Source organism: Amblyomma americanum, chromosome 7 (assembly GCF_052857255.1).
Source record: "Amblyomma americanum isolate KBUSLIRL-KWMA chromosome 7, ASM5285725v1, whole genome shotgun sequence".
In the NCBI taxonomy this organism is placed as follows: domain Eukaryota; kingdom Metazoa; phylum Arthropoda; class Arachnida; order Ixodida; family Ixodidae; genus Amblyomma; species Amblyomma americanum.
This window is the reverse complement of record NC_135503.1, coordinates 132,076,286-132,099,498: the sequence shown is the minus strand read 5'-3', so window position 1 is coordinate 132,099,498 and position 23,213 is coordinate 132,076,286. Positions and strand designations below refer to the sequence as shown.

General features: G+C 47.2%; 1 pseudogene; it reads right to left on the bottom strand.

The window, feature by feature from the left end:
• Window positions 1-2,527: 2,527 nt before the first annotated feature.
• On the bottom strand, window positions 2,528-2,698 carry LOC144099599 (U2 spliceosomal RNA; annotated as a pseudogene).
• Window positions 2,699-23,213: the final 20,515 nt, after the last annotated feature.

Below are 23,213 nucleotides of genomic sequence, written 5' to 3'. Positions count from 1 at the left end.
TGTAACCTTATCACATCGGTAATCTCAAGCTTGGCTTTAACTCCGCTGATGAGATACGTATATAGTCCCTGATCTCTATTTTCCAATGTAATTAATTACTTTCGCATCTGTACTATGTTCTTTTCTTCAGCTTGTTCAACGAGTTTGATTTCTACGGACCTTTCGATAGCCCTCATTCTGACACCAACTTTAAATTCTTCTCACTTATCTACCCGCCGCGGTGGCTCAGTGGTTAGAGCGCTAGGCTACTGATCCGGAGTTCCCGGGTTCGAACCTAACCACGGCGGCTGCGTTTTTATGGCGGCAAAACGTTAAGGCGCCCGTGTGCTGTGCGATGTCAGTGCACGTTAAAGATCCCCAGGTGGTTGAAATTATTCCGAAACCCTCCACTACGGCACCTCTTCCTACTTTCACTCCCTCCTTTATCTCTTTTCTTATGGCGTGGTTCAGGTGTCCAACGATATATGAGATAAATAGTGAGCCATTTCCTTTCCTCAAAAAGCAATTATTGTTATTATTATTCCCACTTTTCTGCCCAACTTTATTCAAACCTCAACCAAACTTTCTCTAACACGTTCTTGTTTCGAAAAGAAACGCATCATCCTTTAATAATTTTGCATTGAGCTTCCACAAGTCCCAACTAAACATCGCTTTGGGTGTCAGATTCTTTCCCATGGTAAATATGACTCAGCAGTGATCGCTAAATGTAACCGCTTCGACAATGTAGTTATCGCAGATCCCCGCGAGCTCAAGGGAAAAACAAACTCTACCTAACCCAGCATTTCTACTCCTTTGGAAATGTGTATAATGACGTGTCATTCCTCCCTCTGCAAATTGGGCTACGTATTGAAGTGAATACTTTGCAATGATCTCTTTCAAGAAAGCCGCAATTTCGCTTTCTGTAACCGCTGAGCCCGATCGGCCATCTGCACTGAGAACGCAATTGAAATCGTACGAAGGAATGACAAGTCTATTGCATTCCATGTACGCACGCAGGTCCTGGAAAAACAAAAGACGTTCACGCGATTTCGTAGGAGCATACACACAGAACAATCTCAAATTTTCGACGTTGTCTAGTGAATGAACGGGTTTTTTATAAACGTATCTTCAAGATCTGTACCGAGGAATACATGACCGCTTATGAGCATGTAAACTAAAGATATAGGAAATACGCGAGTACCATGAGTTTCCGGTACAATTCTCCTGAGCTTGGCGTAGCGCCATCGGTAGGCACCCACTGAAATCCCTCTTATCCATGCACGGCGCTGTCCCGCCGGATCGCGCGCGTATCTCCTAAGTGTGCACCTTCTCTGAGTGCTGATGTTCATTTAAATAAGTGGGTGCTGGACCACGAGCGCACGCTATCGCGTTTCTTTCTTAAGGCAGAGCTTAAGCGTCTCCCATTATTTCAATCGTTAACGTAGGAATGTGGCATCCACGGCCTTACAGAATCGAAGAGAGTTAAATCAGGTTACACTGACATGCAGTGGCCACAGTGGAAATGACGAGCGCCTCAGTATGAACCAGAGTGGGAAATCAAGGGATTGCTTTTGTGATTCCTATCTTCAGAGGGGTTTGGAGTATCTGTGGCTTAGCTGCCTTCCTCGTTGATCGAGGAAGCACATTTTTCAAGATTTTACACGAAAGCGTACACAGCTGCTTCGGTCGAGAAGCCGTCGGCGCAGTCGTCACCGCTTGTCGTAAATATACGGACGCTGCGTGAAAAAAAATCGTACCTTTACAACCGTTTGTAGCAGAATCTTCCGGATGTACTCATAAGATTCGCCGTTCCGTGCAGCATGACCTTAATAGTTGAGTTTATTGTGGTTTAACGTCCCAAAGCGACTCAGATTGAGGGATGCCGTAGAGAAGGGCTCCGGTAATTTTGACCACCTGACCACGTGCACTAGCATCGCACCGCACACTTGCGACTAGAATTTCGCCTCGTCAAAACCCGACCGCTGCAGCCCGGATCAAAACCGCGTCTTTTTGGCCAGCAGTCGAGCGCCATAACCACTGAGCCACCGCGGCGGCGCTTTAGTAAAGTTAAAGCCTATAGCTCGCTGCAACGATTCAAACCGGCCACCTATAGTCGGGGGCTGCGTAAAAATTTATATCATGGTAATTTGTGACTCTAGTCATTGTGTATTGGTTGTGTGATAGGCCGTCACTAGTATATGAAACCATTGTAATTAACTGATTAACTGAATAATGAAAGAAATGAAAGATTAAAAACATCGAAAAATGGGTGTTCAGAGCTGTCAAAGTGCTCGGAATAGAAAGCGCATCTTGATAACGATAATTATGAAGAGTGACTGTGTAATTGCTTAATTAATTAACTGAAACAAAAAATAAAATTGCGTTCGAAGGTGTCAAGCAGCGAGAGAGAGAAGTTGTTGTCAGGAAGAAAGAAGACGAAAGTGCACAGGCGTGCCCACTGGCTCAAGCTGAGACACAATCGCTACCACGTGCAGATAGTAGGAGAGTTGAAAGATGGGATAGAAAGACAGGATAGTAAAGACACGCTAAAGACAAGGCCGATCCCGGAGGTAGTGCAATACCGGGCCAACCGGCGGCGGGAGTGAAGCATCCTTCAAACTCACCGCCACATTTCCAAAAATAAGTCCAATTGGACCCGTAACAGATACTCTACGGGGTCCAATATACCTGTTATGTGTCAAACAGCCCTGAAAGGAAAGCCTAATCTACGGCGCTCCCGAGTAATATCCACAAGGTGCAGCACATGAGCCCTCCACTACGGCACCTCTCTCTTCCTTTCTTCTTTCACTCCCTCCTTTACCCTTCCCTTACGGCGCGGTTCAGGTGTACAACGATATATGAGACAGATACTGCGCCATTTCCTTTCCCCCAAAACCAATAAAAAAAATGAAAATTGGTTTTGAGGAGAGGAAATGACGCAGTAGCTGTCTCACATTTATCTGTGGACAACCGAGCCACGGTCTAAAGCTTTATATAAAGGAGGGAGTGAAAGAAGAGGTCTCGTAGTCGACGTCTCCGGAATAATTTCGACCACCTGAGATCTTTAACGTGCACGACACTGCACTGCATACGGCGCCTTTTTGTGTTTCGTCTGCATCGAAGCGCAGCCGCCGCAGTCGGGTTCGAACCCGGGTACTCAGGCTCAGTAGACGAGCTGCTTAACCACTGAGCCACCGCGGCGAGTGAGAGTTGCTTTCTTTTCACTTTTTTCTTTCTTCCAGCTTCTTTCTGTCAGCGCACGACAGAGTTCGTGTCCCAGCCCAACCGTGCCTGTCCGCTGGACCATGCAATTTCTAATTTCTTGATATGATCACAGCAGGAGCACCTCAGTTATTTTGCGACAGAGCCTGGTTGCAAGGAACGCACGACACGTTCGGCTCGTGCCTGAGTACTGGAGTGTGTGGCGAGGACAAAGAACCTCAGCGACGACGGAACCCCAAGGACGAAAAAACCAACTGCGACGAGGAACCTCAAATCAGGGTCGAAGAATGAACGCAGCTTTTATGAAGCGTCTTATTGCTGTGACTTCCACCGCACATATTTAAAGAGCACCGCCGGTTTAAAAAGCAGCGAGGAACGGAAGCGATCTGTACTGAAGGCAGCTTGAAGTGATGAGGAAGATGCTTATTTTAAAGTGAAAGGGACGCTAAAAGAAAGTGCGGCATGGTTCTTGTGTGTCTTATCGCAACGGCTGGGTGTAAGTCCCGTCCGTTCTCGCAAGCGGTTTGTGCGAAAGAAGCCGAACACCAGAGCTGGGCAGAGCTTCTGCTATTGAGCTTCTTTATTCAGTATTGCGGTTTGTAGACAGAACCCAGGACGTCCCGCATACAAGGGGAAACATGAAGGTGGTGAGTACTCTTGCCTTCCAGCAAAACATGATCCTTCTAGGAGTCACCGATCTTCAACTAGCCTTAAAATTATTGTTCATAAAAAGGTGTATAACCCAATATTTTAGACAATTTTTAAAGATAGATTTCTTGAGTTAGAAGAGGCTTTTATCGACATAGTATTGTCAGCGGAGTAGTGCATCAGAATAACACTAAGACGTGCTAACTAGCAGGCTGGTTAACTAATATTTAAGAGTTAACTTTTTAAAATATTATTATTCGTCTGCTTTTTTACTAAGTGGCATGCAGCCCTCTTTAATATCCACACCAGTTTCTTGAATTTCAGAAAACGCAGTTACATTTGGCACTGTGACCCAACAAGTTTTGGCTATTTCCATGAGTTACGTGCACTGTTGGGGTTGCTTTGCCTGCAAGCTCTTCCAAAGCGCTTGCATTTTGGAGAGCTATGTGAAAGTTACTGCGACCTTTTCTTTCCCCAAAGCCAAAATTTGTTGGGCCGCAGCGCCGTGGGTAACCGCGCTTTCGAAATTATGAAAACTTATATGAATATTACATACGATGGGAATGAGCTCCTCAATTAAGGAGCCTAACAATAACCACAGGTAAGAAGTTAGCTAATCAATATTAGTTAATCTGCGTGCTAGTTACCGTGCCTTAGCTGTATTCTGATGTACTGCACCGCTGACAATGCTAAGCCGGAAAAAGCGCACTTACAACTCAAAAGCCCCATCTTTAAAAATTGCGTAAAGTCTAAGACAAAACACCCTGTAGAGAAGCTGTGGCTGGCAATACTTTATAGCGCATAAGCATTAGAGATTAAGGCAAGTTAGCTACCATGCCGCACGCAATGGAGACCTTTGGTGACGCCGGTCCATTCGACGGTTTTGAATTGAATGTCGGGGTCATTGCTGAACCTTAGCATATCCCATGCTTTTTAGGAGGGATCACGCAACAGTTCTGAGCGATGCTTACGGATTTGGCACGCCCAGATCAAATGGCCGAAGTTATCATTTTTACCACAAAAGGGGCCGGAGGAATTGATATCCATATTTATAAATTTAGATAGCAGTTTGGGTTAGGGAGGATAGCCCCCAGTAGTAGTTTCCACATGACCTGCTGTTGTCTGGTCAGTGTTTTAAGTGCTGGTGGGAGTACATAGTTCTTAATAATTTGTAATGTGCAGTGAGTTAGTGGTATGATATGAGTGGCTCACCGAAAGGTTCTGGTTCCAAACTTAGCACCAACGCTCGGCTGGTTAATTCTAGAACGTGTTGGTGAGCAGCCTCATTTCCCGGATTCCCCGCGTGAGCTGGGGTCCATATGAGTTCAATATCCCTCAAGATCTCTCATTTCTCTAAGTATTTGCTCAGCGGGATCGCACCCCTTACTTCTAGCGAAGTAGCTCATCGCCAACTTCGAGTCGCTTATTATGGTAGTAGCGTCTGTAAAGGCGATGACCGTGGCGATGGCGGCATCTACCGCGACTAGCGCTCTACAGGTGGAAACCGTCTCCGCCGCAGCCAATCTTGCTGGTTGACTGCGGGATGTGTTAGTCCACATAGAGAGTACTTGTTCTTGTTCTCCGCGTCTTCTGCGGCGTCAACGTAGAGGACATCGTGCAGCCGGCTCAGGGCCTTGTGCAGGATCTTCGCTCTTGCTTCTCTTAGGCCTTGGTGCGCGTGAGGGTTCATATTTCGGGAGAGAGTTGGACGCTGACCCTCTCTGGGATGTTGCTTGGGACAACTGGGGAGATTTTCTAGGGGTTCACCCTCGATCACCAGACTGTCGAGTATTCTCCTGCCTGTGGGACTGACAAACAGGCTTCTTATTTGTGCAGTTTGCTGTGCTTCCTTGAGTTCCTCGTAACTATTGGGGACCCTGAGTTTGAATAGTTCCTCGTTGGGAGTCGAACGAACCAGGCCCATGAATGCTTTTCAAGCCACTCTGATGGTGGCGTCGACTCTTTGCGCCTCGTCTCTTCGGAGTCTTATGTGGGGCAGGGAGTGTGGAATCTTGCTTATGACAAAGGCGTCTAATAGCTTGAAGAGATGTGTTTTTTCAAAACTCTTTTTCTATTAGTAATTCTGTATATTAGACTGGCAGTTTCCTGGCCTGCCTATTTGTGTTTATTGACTGTGGACGCGTTTGCCTTCAGCCTGATCCCCAGGATCATAATCTTCTGGACCTGTGTGATTTACACGCCTTGTATAATGACTGTCGTCAAGGGCGCGTTTAATTTTTCTTTGTGGAAGACCATAAGCTGTTACTTTTCAGGGGAGCATTCGAAGCCTGCTTTCCTGGCCTCTTCATCGATGATGTCTGCGGCCGCTTGAAGAGCGGCCTCGATTTCACCCTGGGAGCCCTCTCTTTCCCTTGCCGTAATATCGTCCACATATAGGCTGTTCTGTAATCCAGGAATATTGTCGAGTTTATCCAGGATCTTGATAAGTACCAGAGTAAATAGGAGCGAAGACAGGACAGCCCCCTGAGGGGTGCCCCTACTTCCCAGCTGAAGATACTAATTCCGAGTGAGCCCTCCTGAAGATTTTTTAATTGAAGAATGTTGGAATTCTTTCGAAGAAACCTTTTCAGCACGAACATAAAAAAATTCTTGGAACGGCTGATTTTTGAAGTGATATTCTTTGCAATGAAATGCGACTGTGGCGATTTCTTATGGCATTTTATTAATGATTAGTTATGGTGCAGAAATGCTCCCGTTCACTTCCCGTTCATTTTCCGCGTTGTGACGGCAGGAATGTGGAAGCGAGTGCTTAGTGAGAAAGAAGCGGCGTAGCGGAGCGCTGCGGATCCATTTTGACACCTGCGGTTCTTTACCTTGGAGGCAAAATTTCTAAGGCGCCCGTGGGCTGTTCGATGCCAGTGCACGTTAAAGATCCCCAGGTGGTCGAAATTATTCCGGAGCCCTCCACTACGGCGTCTCTTCCTTCTTTCACTCCCTCCGTAATCCTTTCCCTTACGCCGCGGTTCATGTGTCCAACGATATATAAGACAGATACTGCGCCAGTTCCTTCCCCAAAACCGATTATTATTATTATTAGTATTGTCATTCCTTACCATGCACGTGCATCACAAAGCAGACGAGCATCGGACGCGTAACGTGTCCATACAAACGCGACTCCTATGGCAAGGAATTCCCGTCCTCTTAATCAGCAGGGGGTACACTGTATTCTTAATTCTCGAGCCACTTTAAGGACACAGCTTGAGAAGTAGGCTGACAGCATGCTAAGCACATAAGGAAAGTGTGCCTGCGGTGCACACCACGCATCTAGCCAATAATCAAGGGTGCTCGCAGAATACCACTCAGCACAGCATTAACAGCCAAACAAGCCGTGTTAATGCGGCAAATATGGCAGATAGTCAGCCTGGATTCTTTCTGGCGAAGATGATTTTGAAGTCAGCACAACACGAGACACGCCGCGGCACAGCTGGCATGGCTGCTACTTCGATTAAAGAAGAGCGAATAATAGTTCTCTCGGCTCAACTGCTTCAGGAGAGGTAAATCACGTGCCGGGTGCAGAATGTGGCGACTGATATGATTTATTGTGCATTTAACGAGCAACTTACCTACTTCAGACAGAGCGAACTGCAACTCAGGGCGGCCGTCACAGCCCGTAAATAAACCAAAGCCTAAAGCTCCTGCAGGAGATAGAGTTGGGAAAAATATTAGTAATGGTACTGGTGCTGCCATTTGTTTGAGTTCGAAGACTCGAGCGCCGCAACAGAGTGGTATAACACCTCAAAAATATCTTCGCACAGACGCTACCGGGAGCGCCCTGCTCACCTCAGCTCAAGGGCGCTTTGTTGGAGATGCGACCATGGTGTGAGGTGTGCATGGCACTTCCGGTAGCGCCTTCGCGAACACTTTTTTGTTACGTGTTGGTGTAACAATGCGGACCTACGTTTATTTCATACCTAATAAGGACAGTACTGCACTTAAACGTTGCATGTAACAGAACGTTAGTACAAATTTCACACCTAGGCGAAAACTCGGCGGGAACAAGACCTCCGGTATTGGTCAAATGTTTAGGGGAATCCCCCTAGGTAGAGTATATTTGTAATAGGGAAGTAATCATTCACTCAAGCGCAGCCGTCGGGCTACAAAGGAAAGCCTCGAGTTATTGATCAATTCGCTCTCGCCCAACCATGAGCTTTCTGTGCCATTTAGCTCAGCTGGTCCGCGGGGTTTGTGCCATAAGGATTAGCCAGCATTTTAAGTGTGTACTCGGAAAGCTGTCGCTAAGGACACACCAGCAATGTACAGGTGAGCTTTAATATGGTAGGGTTTCAAACGATATGACAGCACAGTGGGATATGCTGCGTTGAGAGTTTTTGGAGCGCCTTCGTCTGCACTGGCATCACATAAAGAAACTGCACATCAGGACCAGGCGTAAATGACATGAAGAGAGTTTAATTCCTACTTCTCAATATGCTAGCCACAATACTCAAGCAATAAGGCAGTAATCACTCATCAGCAAGATTATCGCCACGGAGATAAGGTGGTCAAGGCTGGCACACGTCAGCGTTAATTGTAGAGATACTTAAGACGTCTTTATCTTGCAGTGCGCGCAGCCAGGTTGATGATCATGATACTGAACATCCACCCAAGTCCAAGCCGTACGGTTAAAGCAGAACGTTGTTGCGGGCTAGTTGGTTCATTATAGAAAAAAGGTTAGGACTGCGCGACTGGGAGAGGACAGGACAGGAAAACGCCTGTATTGTCGTTTTTGCTCCTCGTTCTCCTGTCCTGTCCCATTCGCGCAGTCCTAACCTCTTAAGGCGAAAGCCCTTAATGGCTCATACTGTCGTCCGTTCGCAGAGGGTGTCACACGTTTAACTCGGCAACTAGAAAAGATAGCAGAAAAAAGAATGGCCGCTTCAGATAGACGTGAAAAAATAGAACCTAAAAGCTAAGTTTGTTGACTGTAGTGTAATTAGTTAATAATTTATAGGCAAACATTTATAAATTGCGTCGAAATATCGCGGACGTCGATATAGCCACGGCAACAATGTGACGTCACATCCACCAAAATCGTCATGGCATAGCAAAAATTGTCAGATTGGTCGGAAAAATGTCGGATTCGTGTCAAATTAGATAGGAAAATGTGTAATTCAGCGTAATTAATACTTAGGATCCCGAAAAAAATGTATAATTTGGGTGTTGATATAGTCACCAGAACGGTGTGACGTCACATCCACCGCAACTCGTCACGGCATCGTGAAAATTCTCACACAGTGGTCGGCTTTCACATCTCAACACTTAAGTTGCAAAGTGTCGCGTAATTTTTTTCTACCTACGGTTAACCATGGGTAGCCAATCTATTCGGTATCGCCTTACCATCTGACATACTAGCCAAGCTGGTTAGCTCGGGTGGAATAGTGAATGGCCAGGAAAAGAGGCGGTCCCGTATTCGAATCTCGTACGAGGATGAGTTTTTCTTCAATTACGAACTTCCTATGAAAGCTTTGTAGCTTTCCTCTGTAGCCGTATGGCTGCGAGTGGGTGGATGCTAGTGAGTAATTAGTCCCTTATTAGAAATTTACATCACCTTGGGGAATATCGTTAAGCATTAGATGAGCACGAAAGTATTGTGCAAAAAGTTTTGCTTAAGGCCAAACTATATCCCCGCTTTCATTTGTGCCTAGCCCATCTAGAATATATTAGCTTGATCAGATAGTCTACGGACTTTACCTAGCTTGCAAGCTCGACATTAAGGCTTCGCGAGAGCGCTGGCAGAGGACGACTCTCTCAGAAGGCAGTGCGAAGGCGAGTGGCAAGACGGCGGCCTCCTGAGGCGGTCATGGGGATTTCATTTCATAGCCCAGCACGACGTTGCCACGCGCCCACATCACGGCTCACAAAAACACATGCGCGGTTAAACCGTGGAATCCGTGAATGTGGTGACGCTCCATAAGTAGTGTAAACGAACACAAACAGACACGCGCGCAGCACACACACACACACACACACACACACACACACACACACACACACACACACACACACACACACACACACACACACACACACACACACACACACACACACACACACACACACACACACACACACACACACACACACACACACACACACACACACACACACACACACACACACACACACACACACATATATATATATATATATATATATATATATATATATATATATATATATATATATATATATATATATATATATATATATATATATATATTACGTCCCGAGTGCGATGCCGACCGCGGCGGCAGTATTTCAGTAAAGGCGCAATAGAAAGGCCCCGTATGGTGTGGTATGTCACAATTCATCCCAAGCCCTACAATACGGCGCACCGCATTTGCCCAAGTGTCGCTTTGGGTAGTCAAACCCCAACCCCGCATTTTGTAAGTCTAGCTAAGGTCGAGTAGAATGCCGAATATCTGAAGCAGTGCCAGAATGACGGAAGAGGGGAGTGTTCGGGTGCACCACTTGACGCATTCATTATAGTTGGACAGTGCGTCGCATCTTTGGCAAATAAGTTGGCACACTTCAGGTTGTTTGTCCTCAGGCCATGCATGCAATATCCTGCGCAGATTTAAATGCAGTTGTGGACCCTTTGGCTGGTGGAGGGCACTTGCCCAGCTTCGATCACTTTCCTGGAAAAACCTATAACCTCAAAACTTCGGGCTGCGACGCCGTGTCAGCAGTGCACGTCGTATGGGAAGCGAGCTGCAATGGTGTAGATCAGCTGTATACCTCGAGTGCTCTTAACTGGACTATTTGGAGTGGGTTCATAAATAGACTTCAGCGCGAAACGACAAAGACGTAAAGAACAGCACTCACAGGAACGCTGTCTCCCATCTGGTTTCTTTACCACGAATGAAATAGAACTGTAGCTTAAAGCCGTGAAATAACGAAAATCTCTCCGTGTTCAAACAGTGTAACAAGAGTGAAAAAATGTCGAGTAATTTCATGCGGAAGACAAGCAAGTAAAGTAAACGATTTGGCTTTCATGTTAGAAATACTGTGTCGGCCAGACCAGCCGTTGCCTTAATATCGGTTAGTTCTAACACACATATTTGTTATAGAAGACAGTGTGCGATAATTCGTGCAGAAACTGAGCAAATTGGAAATGCCAACAGCTATTCAGCAAAGTTGGCCTAGTTGGCAAGAGACGTAAACAGTGCACAAGGGATATTATCGAAGCCTACTTCGTAAATAAAATTGATGACAGCACCGTGGTTGAGAATGAAAAAAAATAGCTATGAAAATTGATTTTTTTTCGGGGGGAGGGGGAGGAAATAGCGCTGTATCTGACGCACATATCGGCGGACACCCGATCCGCGCCGTATGGTAAGGGATAAAGGAGGGAGTTTAGGAAGAAAGGAAGAAAGAAGTGCAGTGGTGGAGGACTCCCTCTTTCATTTTCTCGAAAAAGTATCTTGCACGCCTCGAAACAGTGGCGAAAAGCGTATCCTGTAAAAGTTTTTCGTGTTTTTTTTTCTAACCTTAATTATCCTGCGTTTGTGACCCAAAGTTTTTGTTTCTTCGCGTTATTTTGAGCTATATACATATTTCATTTCCCTTCCAATAGAGGAATCAAAACCTCTATCGCTCAAAACCGACACTTCCAGCACCCCACCAATTCACGCCCAACGTGTAGCTTCTGTAAAGGCCTACTAACCACTATGACATGGTCTGGCGAAGGCACGCGAACTAAGGATGCTAAGGATTGCTACTAAGGATGGTGATACCTGGTGACGGAAACCACGTGCACTTAAATATTCCAGCTGTTTTGTCCGTACACACCTATCAAGACTGGTCTGCGTGGAAGTGTGGAGGGTGCACCGAGTGCTGTGCTTGTGGGTGTTCAGCACACACTGAAGAAATCAAGAGAAGCACACCACTGGAAGCAAGCTCACCTGTATGAACTGATCGAGTCAAGAATTCTTGAGTTAACTTCCCAAGCTGACTCACCCAAACACTGTGGCAGTGACCACATTTACTCTAAGGCAGAAGTAGATGAAAGCATCGCATACTACTTTTCAGGCTATGTGGTACACAAATTCTCCAAGAGCATAACTTGCCCTTCCTGCATGGAAGATATTAGCTCTCCAGTGGCAGTTGTTGGCAGTGACTCATACCTTACGGTGTACAAGAGCTTCAAGCAAGGGTGCCTAAATCATACAACCAAAAGAATGCTAGTTTACAAATATTGTAAACAAAGCAGTTTCTATCTCCTTAAAAGATGGTCCCGCTTTGGGGGATATCTTCTGGGACGTACTAGACGGGCTGTAATTGGTCAACCTTGCACGACTTAGATGTGAAGAGCATATGTCTTCTTTTACATGGCAGGTTCTGCAATTCGTCGTTGTGACACGCATGCATTTTCATGCGAGAGACGTGATTCAGCGGCTGGAAAACAGAAAAAATGTCCCCATTGCTAATAAAAAAAACTCGTCTCTTGTAGCTTTTCCTTTCGCAGTTTTGACTAAGTTTGTCATCATCTGATGCCTGTTTGTGTTCATTGAAACTACAATTCTGAACACTAACGTACAAAACCGCATGGAACACCGCACAGAGTGCAGCATGTGGCGGTAACTGAGCGCGGAATTTAGTGACCGTTTTCTAGGAACGGAACAAAGGTAACTATATCTTTTTGTTATTTTCTGCACACTTCCAGTAACCATTACTCTAACGAACACTAAAATGCCCAGGGTAGTTGCAAGTGCAACGCGATGAATAAAGCATGAAGAAATTAAAGGCCGGCTTTTCGCCACCTTGCGTGGGCCTGCTCTTTATCTCACCCTTACCGCTCAGGCCATATTGTTCTTTAACCACGTAACTGAAATTTCAACGTGACATTCCAGAAAAAGCCAGCAAATTTAAATGGCCGAGAAGACTCCCGCAACCATCTAAAAAAGTTTCCCGCAACATTAACTCTATGCCCGCAACAGCGCGAGCGTAGCGCATCGGGCCGAGAGCGACAGCAGCGCCGCGTGGTGAGGGCAAACGGCAGGGGGCCAGCCTCTGGTGCGCTGCTCGGGGGGAGCTTGCGAACTGAAAAGGGGTCTAAAAACGTTGGCCGCGATCGGGTTCGAACTAAAAAGTGTAGTGCCTACGATATACCGGTTAGTGAACCGACCATGGCCTCCCTGGTAGCACCGAGAGCGATGAATGCCGACGGCCACCGCATGCTGCAAGTCGGGAGGGTGCGGACCGCGCCGTCTCGCTCTCGCGACATCAGCAAAATGAGTGCTACATGTTTGCTTTAGTTAAGCCGTAAGCGACCATAGCTTTCATGGAGGCAGGTTACAGTGTTTCTTTTGAGTCTCTGACTAAAAGATACATATTTAGGGCTTGTTGCAAGCGCGAAAGCTTCTATGAAGTTCAGCACATCTTCGACCTTCGAACATCCGGTGCTTACGAAAGGAACAGACAAGACGTTTTCCATAGCCGATAGAACATAAGCCTGTTTTATAGAGTACTCTTTTGGCAACATTTTCTCGAACAAAGCAGATTAAACACGTCAGAATTTTACTGGCTTTTATTCAGGTGTTCTGCGTGCTTGGTTTTCAGCCAGGGTTCTTCCCTACTTAAAGAAAGCATAATACTCTTCATCGGACCATGTATAATTAATAAACACTTTTCAGCAACAAACATGCCTTTGTTAGAAGTGTGTTTTCCTGAGGACGGCTTTATGCCAAATTCATCACAAAAATTTGTAATAGAAACCTCCATGATCAAGGATACGGCCTCTTTGCAAGTTCATTAAAATGGTATGTTTTGACTTCTCTCTTCCCCTGAGACTCTACGCGGCTACCGCTGATGGCCCATCAAGCAAGTTGTTTTCTTCAGCTTCACAATAGGCATAAGCTAATTAATTCACTTGTACAAATGGCATTTCCATTCATGTGACTGGAATTCGGAGGCGTTGAAAAATTGGTGCGCTCGCGCTTGTGGCCGGCAGACGTTCACAAGCATTTTGCGATTTACCAATTCACCATTGGCTTGTTTCTTTACAGAACCACAGCGTGTGGTGCACTTTTAAATTACTAAAACTCCGTTGCCGGCACCAGACCGTTCCAGGCTCACCGATTCCGACTCTCAATGGCTGAGCAAAATTAACCCGGAGCCTTCCGACGCAGGTCGCCGGCGACGCTTTGCTGGAGGCTATTGCTCGCACAAATGTCTAGTTTTCCTCTTTGCTGATATCTTAAGCACAATGTGTTTTAGATAATGCGGAAATATTTTAGGCATGGTGTCGGGTTTCAGACGCGGTTTACCGAGGGGAAGCTCGCTGGTTACTATGTACATTGGTGAGCGCCGACGGTGCTCTGCGGAGGAAGTCAGCGCCATCTAACGTTAGGCTCTGGGTTGGAGTTACGCGTCCCGTGCGCATGCGTGGCAAAAACAGAGGGATGCCTGCTCATCGCTTCCTTGTCCAGCCCCCGCCTTTCGAGTTCGTTTCGTGCCGCAAGGGTCGCGCTACCTTTATTTGTGACAGTGGACAGGCTGTCGCCATACCGCCGCGTCCCTTTTAGCCGATAACACAGCGAAAAGACACGAGACACGCCGTAAAAATGCACCTGCAACGCATGGTGCGGGGTGGCAATGCGCTGATCTTATAGGGGCAAGACGAAAACAGACACCGAAGAACCAACAAGGCCAGATTCTCGCACTCTTAACCTGGTGCGTGTTTGAAACGTGCGATCACCCGATATATCACTCACACTTGCTTTTCAAACGCGCCATCCCCCGATATCACCTGCACTTGCTTGCCTAGCCGCTTTGTGACTCGCGCGAAACGCGTTCGTAATCATTCAGCGCGGTCTTGGCGGCGTGAAGCGCAAGCACTGAGCGGAAATGAGGCCGGGATCGGATTGGATTGGAAAACATTTAATTCGTCAGAAAAGGCAGAATGCAGACGATCCGTGTTAGGTGGTTATCAGTCCACGGCTGACAGCTACCTGGGTAGCCCATTCAATGACCCGGGTTTGAACACCCAAGTCTGAGCTGACCAACACGGCCTCCCACTGCTCGAGAGTAGGAACGTATATTAGAGATTTCGGGGGCGGCTCCTCTTTACAATTCCACAATAGGTGATCATAAGTGGCTAAATCACCACATAATGTACATGCAGGGTCGTATTCACCGGGGTAGAATTTTGACAGCAGGTAAGGCGTCATGAAGGATCGCGTCTGGAGTCGCCTCCGAGTGGTCTCCTGTTCCTTATTTAAGGCTTTGTCTGGAGGAGGGAATATCTCCCTTTCAAGTTTAAAATGATTAGTAATATCGTGAAAAGATGATAGGCCGTCCTTCGAAAAACTCTCAGCAACGACAGCGTCCCCTGCTCGGCAGACAAATCCTCGAGCTGTTATGTGTGCCGCTTCGTTACCAGGGTTCCCAGAGTGAGCCGGGACCCATATCAATTCAATAATTCTGTCTAAGTCTTTGGTTTGACCCAATATGCTCATTGCTGCATGAGAAATTCTGCCCCTCGCATAATTGCGTATGGCAAATTTAGAGTCGCTTGAGTATGGTAGTAGCTTCTGTGTTAATGATAGCAAGGGCGATTGTCGCCTCTTCTGCCGTTTACGAGGATTTCGTTATGGTAGTGCCGGAGACTATCAGTCTACCTTGCGTATCCACCGCCGTTAGTGCGAACGCTTGTTTCTGGGGATATTCTGCGGCATCTACATATACTGCATGTTCATCTTGGTTGTATATGTTGTGTAGAGCTTTTGCCCTAGCCCTTCTCCCCTCGTGGTGAGCAGGATGCCTATTCTTAGCTAGTGGTTTAACTCTTATTACCTTAGCGATGTGTTTAGGTATCTGTGTTTTGGTATCTTGGGGTGGCAACTGTATGCCTAGTCCTAAACGATCAAGTATGGTTCTTCCTGCTTTGGTGCGGGAAAGCCGGCCTCTCTGCATTGTTAAGTGTGCCTCTGGAAGCTCGTCTAAGGTGTTGTGTACTCCCAAGCCCAGAAACCTTTCGGTGGAGGTACAGTTCGGTAGCTCTAACGCTACCTTGTATGCTGTTCTAATCTTAGACTCTACTTTGGCTTTTTTCCTAGTGTCTAATTTTAAGTATGGGAGTGCGTAGACAAGCCTGCTTATTACAAATGCTTGTACTATTTTGCAAAGTTCTGTCTCCTTCACTCCCTTCCTTTTGCTTGCAATTCGTCTAATTAGTCTTACCGTCATTATGACGGTTGTCTGGAGTTTTTCTAGTGTTTCCTTGTTCTTCCGGTTCGACTGAAGGAAGAGTCCTAGGATTCTTATAGTTTGAACTTCCTTTACAGGGAGCCCTTCCACCCAGATTTTCAGTAAAGGCGGAGGTTTGTAATTTTTTTGCTCGAGGGCCCCTTGGTTTTTATCTGATTAGAAATAATTCGGACTTGGAGGGCGAGCAGGTTAGCCCTGCTTTACCCGCCAGGTCTTGTATTATGTCTACAGCTTGTTGCAAGGTATCCTCTATCTGACCATCGCTGCCATTTGTGGTCCAAAAAGTGATATCATCTGCGTAGAATGTGTGTTGCAACCCCGGGATGGCTGCTAATTTAGAAGGAATTTTAATTAGTGAGAGATTAAAAAGGAAGGGTGACAGGACTGAGCCCTGTGGCGTTCCTTTACCTCCAAGTGAGATAGAGTCTGATTTAATCTCTCCCACTGCTATCTCTACCGTTCTGTTACTGAGAAATGACTTGATGTACTGGAAAGTTCTTTCCCCTGGGTTGATGTCCGAGAGATTCCTTAAGATAGCATCGTGCGACATTATCAAACGCCTTGTTCAAATTCAAGCCTAATATGGCTTTAGTTCCTCTGCTGCGTTCCATGTGTATTATGTCTGCCTTGAGTTCTGCATAACATCTTGGGTAGAAAGATTAGCCCTGAAGCTAGCATGAAGTTAGGGAGTAAGTTATTGTCCTCAGCGTATTCTTGTAGCCGATTGAGAATTATATGTTCCATTAACTTTCCTAAGCAGGATGTTAAAGAGATTGGGCGTAGATTCTCTATACACAATTTCTTCCCTGGCTTTGGAATGAATGTAATCTTTGCATGTTTCCACTCTTGTGGAATGTTTTCGTCTGTCCAGTATTTGTTCATGAGATCAGTGAGTGCTGTCACTGACCTTGCGTCCAAGTTTCTAAGTGCTTTTTAGTAACACCGTCAGGCCCGGCTGCAGACGTGGTGCGTAGTTGCCCCGTGGCAAGCCACACTTCCGACTCCGTAATCTCAGCGTCCAAGTCGTCGTTTGGTGTTCCCTGATAGTTTGGCAGCGGTCCATCTGGGGTTGTGGTTAAGTATCGATCTCATAGTTCCGTTAAGAGCTCCTCTGTGGTGCCTTGATACTGATGCACTAATCTCATAAGTTGACCTCGTTTAGTTGATTTAGCCTCTGTGGGGTCAAGAAGGTGCCTTAGCAGATGGCAAGTTTTCCTGCACTCGAGCTTGCCATTCATGCGGTTGCAAATTTGCTCCCATTGTTTGTGTTGAAGCTCTAGAGTATATTTTTCAATTAGTCTCTGCAACTGTGCAATTCTCTTTTTAAGATTTTTGTTGTGTTTGTTCCTCTTCCAGCGGTCTTGCAAGCTGAAATGTGCTTCCAACATATGCAATAACCTAGAGACAGTGACTTGTCCTTCTTCCAAGCCGATTTCGGCTGTGGTAGCCTTAATGTCCATTTTTATTGATTCCACCCAGTCCCCGAGATGTTCAGTTACTGGGTCTGTGCTTTCATCTTTTTGTCTTTGTTCTCTTATTACCCTGAACTTGTCCCAGTCCGTAATTTTTACTTTGTTGAAGACTGATTTATGCTTTGCTGTCTCAAAGGTGGTAGATATAATGTAATGGTCACTGCCTAGCGTGTGTCCTGTGTTAGTCCATGTTCGGTTTTGTATGTTCTTTGCCAGGGTTAGGTCTGGCGACGTGTCTTTACATATACTGTTGCCTAGTGTCGTGATTTCTTGGGGGTTGTTCAGGACAGTTAGGCCTAGATTTTGGACCACTTGCCATACCCTGCTGCCTTTGGGACCGGCTCTAGTGTATCCCCATTCCGGGTGTGGTGCGTTAAAGTCCCCTACTATTAATAGCTGGGCTTTAGTCGCTAGTTTCAGAGTCTTGATAAGTAATTCCGGTATACCGGTACCCTTATCTTTGGGTGGGCTATATACATTAAGCAGAAACAAATTTGTATCTCCTCGTTTCTTGGGTAAAATCTCAAGGAGGACGTAGTCTTCCTTTGAACTTTCTATGGAGTGCTGTTGAGCAGTAATATTGCGTTGGAATAATACGGCGGTGGACACGCCCGTAATTGAGCCGGCATCATATCCTGGCGGAAGAAACGCCTTATAGCCCGGTAATTTGACCGCGCCACTAGCTTCTTGTAGAGCAATAATGTCTGGTGGACGTTGTTGTGCTTGAATGTGAAACTGCAGATTCCCCCGTTTCCGCCGGAAGCCTCTGCAATTCCACTGCCATACCTCCATTTGTTGCGACGGGGCCATATTGGTGATCCACTCTTTGCTCTAATGATGTTAAGCTGTTCTCCAATGCGGTCAGCTTCTCCATCACTTGTTGGAACATAGACATTCCTTGAGTTTGGAACGGTCTGAATTCCACTGCTAAGACATCTAGCTTAGCCTCTAAGTTTCCTACTCTAACCTCTAGGCTGTCTACCTTGTTCTGAATGCTATCCACTCTTGTAGTGATTGCATTAGGGTCAGCTCTTAATGGAGCGGGCGTAGCCGGCTGCGGTACATCGCCTGCAGAGGTTTCGGCAGCTCGTTTGTTTTTGGTATTCTCCGCGGGGGGAGGGCGTCTTTTAATTGCGGTGCGTTTGTCTGTTTCCATAGCCTCGCTTGCGGGAATGGGTGCTTTAAGAGGGGCTTGCACAGGTGTTTGCTGTGACTGTGCTCTTTGCTCTCTCGAGGCCATGACAAGTCGACGAAGCTCCGCCATTTCTTTCTTTAGTCTGGCGTTTTCCTCGTCACGCGCCTTAAGCTCTTTGTGGAATTGTTCTATAAGTTCCTTCTCCCGAGCGCTCATCTGTTGGGAGGCCGGATTTGGCCAGCTCACCTTTTTGTTGGTTCGGCTGCTGCTTCTGCCTCGGTCTGAATTTGTGCTCTTCTCTCCATCAGCCGCCCCACTCAGCGGCGAGAAGAAACTGGATCTATCCCTGCCCTGGTTCCATGTTTGGTTCCTCGCCTGGCTCGAAGATCGGTGCCTGGATCTCGGGTGATGCTCCACGTGATGTTGGGCCGCACCTTCCACGTGATGCTGGGCCGCACCCTCGTTAAGCCTATGTGGTTGTTGTCTCCGGACCATGACGCGGTGCTTGCAATTCCGGCTCCCGGTGTGGTGTGCCCCATGGCACACGATGCAGTCGGATTTACATGTGAGTGGCTCCCCATCAGGAGGTGCAGGATGGTTCTCGCCACATCGGTGGCACAGGTTGGCTTTGGGTCTGTAGCAGACGTCGGCTCTATGTCCGACTCTCCTGCAGTTGTAGCAGGTTTCGACTTGTTCCCGGTAAGGGTGCACATGGAATACGGATCCCCAATAGTAGATCTGGCTCGGAACTTTGTTTTCTTGGAATGTTATCTGGATCGTTTTTGAACGACCCAGTTGACGAGCGTCGAGGATCACGACACCCGGGTTGCGATTAATGAAGCCTTGTCGGACTTCCTCCGGCGAGTTTCCGTCGTAGGCTTGATAAATGACACTTCTGACTGAGTCGTCTGGCGCTGCTACATACGTCGCCACTTCATAGGTGTGATCTCCAAGCTGGAACGCTTTGACTTCAGAGTACATTGCAGCTCGCTGGCGTGCCGGGGTGCTTAGAGTGAGCGTGTTATTAGAATTAACACGCATGGTGTCTTCAGTTAGTGCGGCCTGAAGAGGAACCTTGGCTGCCGCGCACATGGCGAGTTCGAGTTGGCGTGGCGCAAAGTCGTCATCGTTGAGCTGACGCCGCCAACGATGACTCCGGCGTTCCTGCCAAGAAGAAACGGAAGCAGCCCGCTATCAAAAGGCGAGTGCCGCTACCGCAACTCCCAAAGAGCGACTACAAAATAGTCTGCCGTCCGCGAGGCTGGAACTGAAATGAGGCCGGGAACCCACGAGCAGGCACCGCTTTATTTTTTGCCGCTCGTGCGCATGAGACGCATAACTCAAGCCCAGACCCTAACGCTAGGTGGCGCTGACTTGATTCGTAGAGCACAGTCACCGCGCTCTAGACAGGGCTGCTACCACTTTTCGGTGATACTGAACATGCGCTCCGTAAAACTGCTCTAAAAATATTACTCCCAAAATTCGGCAGCTGGTGTCAGCCTTCCGTCTTCTCTTTTGAAGTTTCTTTCCCATTCTGCAAATATCATCAGATGTTGAAAAACACATTGAAACGCGCTCCTTGTTCGACGGTATACCGCTTTTACACTATGGCACAAAGCAAGTCTTCTCTTTGCACTGTCGCTTGGACTTTCACAACTTTTTGTGCAGTCACACGTAGCCCGTTTAGGGACGGGCATTAGAAAAAACACAATGGAGAGCTCATTACATGACTTGACTACATGGTGAAAGCACGCAGAACGGATACACGCACCACACAACGCGCACACAACACCAACGAATTCACCACAGAACTACTCGGAGGTGCGGACGCGATGAATTGCACGTGAAAGCAGCCACACAGGAAAATAATCACTACACGTCTCTCAACAAAAAATACGTGCACAAGCCAGTTAATCACGGACGCACAAGAACAAGCTGCTGTCTTCCGAAACGAGAAAACCGCGTCGTCTGCTGCGGTCCATACATGCGCAGCCTGCTCTATAGTGCCCTAAGAAGAGTGAAATACAAGCGGAATCCCTCTTACACAAATCTTATAAGATAGCGCACCGACTACCACAAAACACTTCAAAAGAAAAATGACCTGGGCTTTCAAATCACCATGGAGGAACGAAAGCTCAGGAAAAGCCTTCTCTATCCTATTAAATATACTGTTGTTAGTGGCTATTTATGAATAAATTAAGAGTGGAAGGAAATGATGTTGAACCCGTGGCATCTGCTATCTATACCTCAAGCACCTGAGCTGTGACCAGCGGGAATAAAAGTACAGGGAGAGAGAAAAGAAGGAAGCGATAGCAAGAAAGGGTAGGTGTAGGGGTTAATATACACCATGTACAAATACAAGATATGAATATCAGATTCGAGTAAAGGAAATGACGCGCAACTTTCTCACATATCTCGGTAGACTCTCGAACGACGCCGTAAGGTTTGGGCTAAAGGAGGGAGTGAAAGAAGAAAGGAAGAAAGATGTGCCGTAGTGGATTTCTCCAGGTAATTTCGACCACCTGGGGAGCTGCACGCCGAAAAATGTGCCGGAAGTCATGTGCAAGGCCTACTGAGAGTCTTTGGCCGACGACGCAGCCAATAGTAACGCTGGGCACATCGGCGTCGTCAGCTGCATTGTCTGCTGCACATGAGCATTCGCGCTCAGGCCGCGGGCAAGCAGGCGGAGCGGAAGCGGGGGGTGGAGGGGGGGGGGGGGGGGCTTCAAGGACGGCTTAAAAAAATGTGACGTAAATGCTTCTTCTGGGTTCTTGCCTTACTCTATGAAAAACAGTCTCGAGTAGCTAAGAGAGGCACAGCTAGAATCGCAAAACCTCAGCCCACCGCAAACCAAAACGGGTAGAGCGCTTCTACAGGGACTCGGACACTATGAGCAGATGTGAGAAATGACATCAACAGAAACGGTCTTCGATGAGTATCGTAGTACGCTCGAGGTAGCGCCAATATTAAGGAATATGGACTCCAACGTCTAACGCGGCCCCAATTCATCCAACGATCTTGTGCCGCCAGCAACAGGACCAAGCAGTACCTTGACGGCTACATACGCCAGAGGGGAAGGAAGAGAAATAAAACAGCTGTGGCCACAGTGTTCGACTATAAACTCCGCGAAATGACCACCGCGTCCACGCGAGATTCACGGCAGCCGAGGCCGAGGAAGGAGCTGTTGCTTTAGCCGTGACTTCGCTAGAAGTACTTTCAGACTATCAAACAGCCTGCGGAAATTTCATTAATGGCAGAGTAGGTCACCTAGACATACGTGCACTCCTCGAAGCGGGCGACAGTCATACAGAACACGAGAAAAAAACGACACGACAATGATAAGGCATATGATCCTATGGGTACCGGCAAACACGGGAGTTGCAGGAAACCATGAGGCTGACAGGAGCTGGAGGATACAAAGCTCCGAAGATCCGAGGTCTAAAATCTCGAGGAAAGCAGGAAAGTACCCTAGATGTACTGGTCATACCAGACAACTATGGGGGCAGCAGAAAACGATATCACCCGCGACTCAAATCGCTCTACAGAGAAGCTGTCACCTAGAGACAACTACAGACAATCTCTTTGCGAAACCTCCACATACTAAACAAAATGCACAGCACGATAGACGTCAACGCGTTTCCCTGGGCTACGAAAACCCCACACTATACGACATCACGTGGACCTGTTAGAAAATTGGCGTGGTCCCGAAAACACAAAACCCGAGCGAGGAGCAATGGGAGACTCTGCTGCCCAGCGACCGCTGCAAAGACGACCGCGGTCTGGGTCCAGCTCAGCGAGCCCAACGGGCGGCAGAGGCTAGCGTGGCCCTGGAATAAGGGCAACCGACTATTGACCACGGATGGATAAGATAAGACAGAGACGACCCCGGGGATAACTCAATGGAGGAAGGCCTCTGAAAACGCTACCATGTTCGCAGAAGCCAAGAATACAGGTTGTAAAGTTTTCCTTTCCTTAAATTTCTCACGAATTCTATTCTGATGAGTGCATAAAGCGATGTAATTAGGCAAAAAAATTTCAGGGAGTTATAGCGTAAGAAAAAAATGATTTCTTCTAAGGAGACATGTGGGCTGCTTATGTGGAATATTGGTGTATTGTGGTTAAGGCGGAATAACGTTCATAGCTTGGCTAAAGTTAACAGAGTGTCGTGCAAGGCTTTTAAATTACGCGAACTCAACACCAAAACGTAAAAGTGTCCTGTTTCTCGTTGTATAGATAGGTGGTGGTGGTGGTGAAAACATTTATTAGATATACACAAGACAGAAGATATGTTTACACAAGCCTGTAAGGGACCGGTCCTTAAAAGCACGAGATGAAGGTCCCTAGTTTGGGACCCCAGTGACGTTGGCCGCCGCTCGGGCGCGCCCGCTTAAGGCTTGTTGCGCCTGTTAGTCGTGGCAGCCGAGCAGGGTCGCCTCCCAGTCCTCCCGGGTTGGGTTGGGGATGGGAGGAATACTCAGGTTGTACGTGCGGACCGACACCATGTGACAGGTGTCTGAAGACACCGCAGT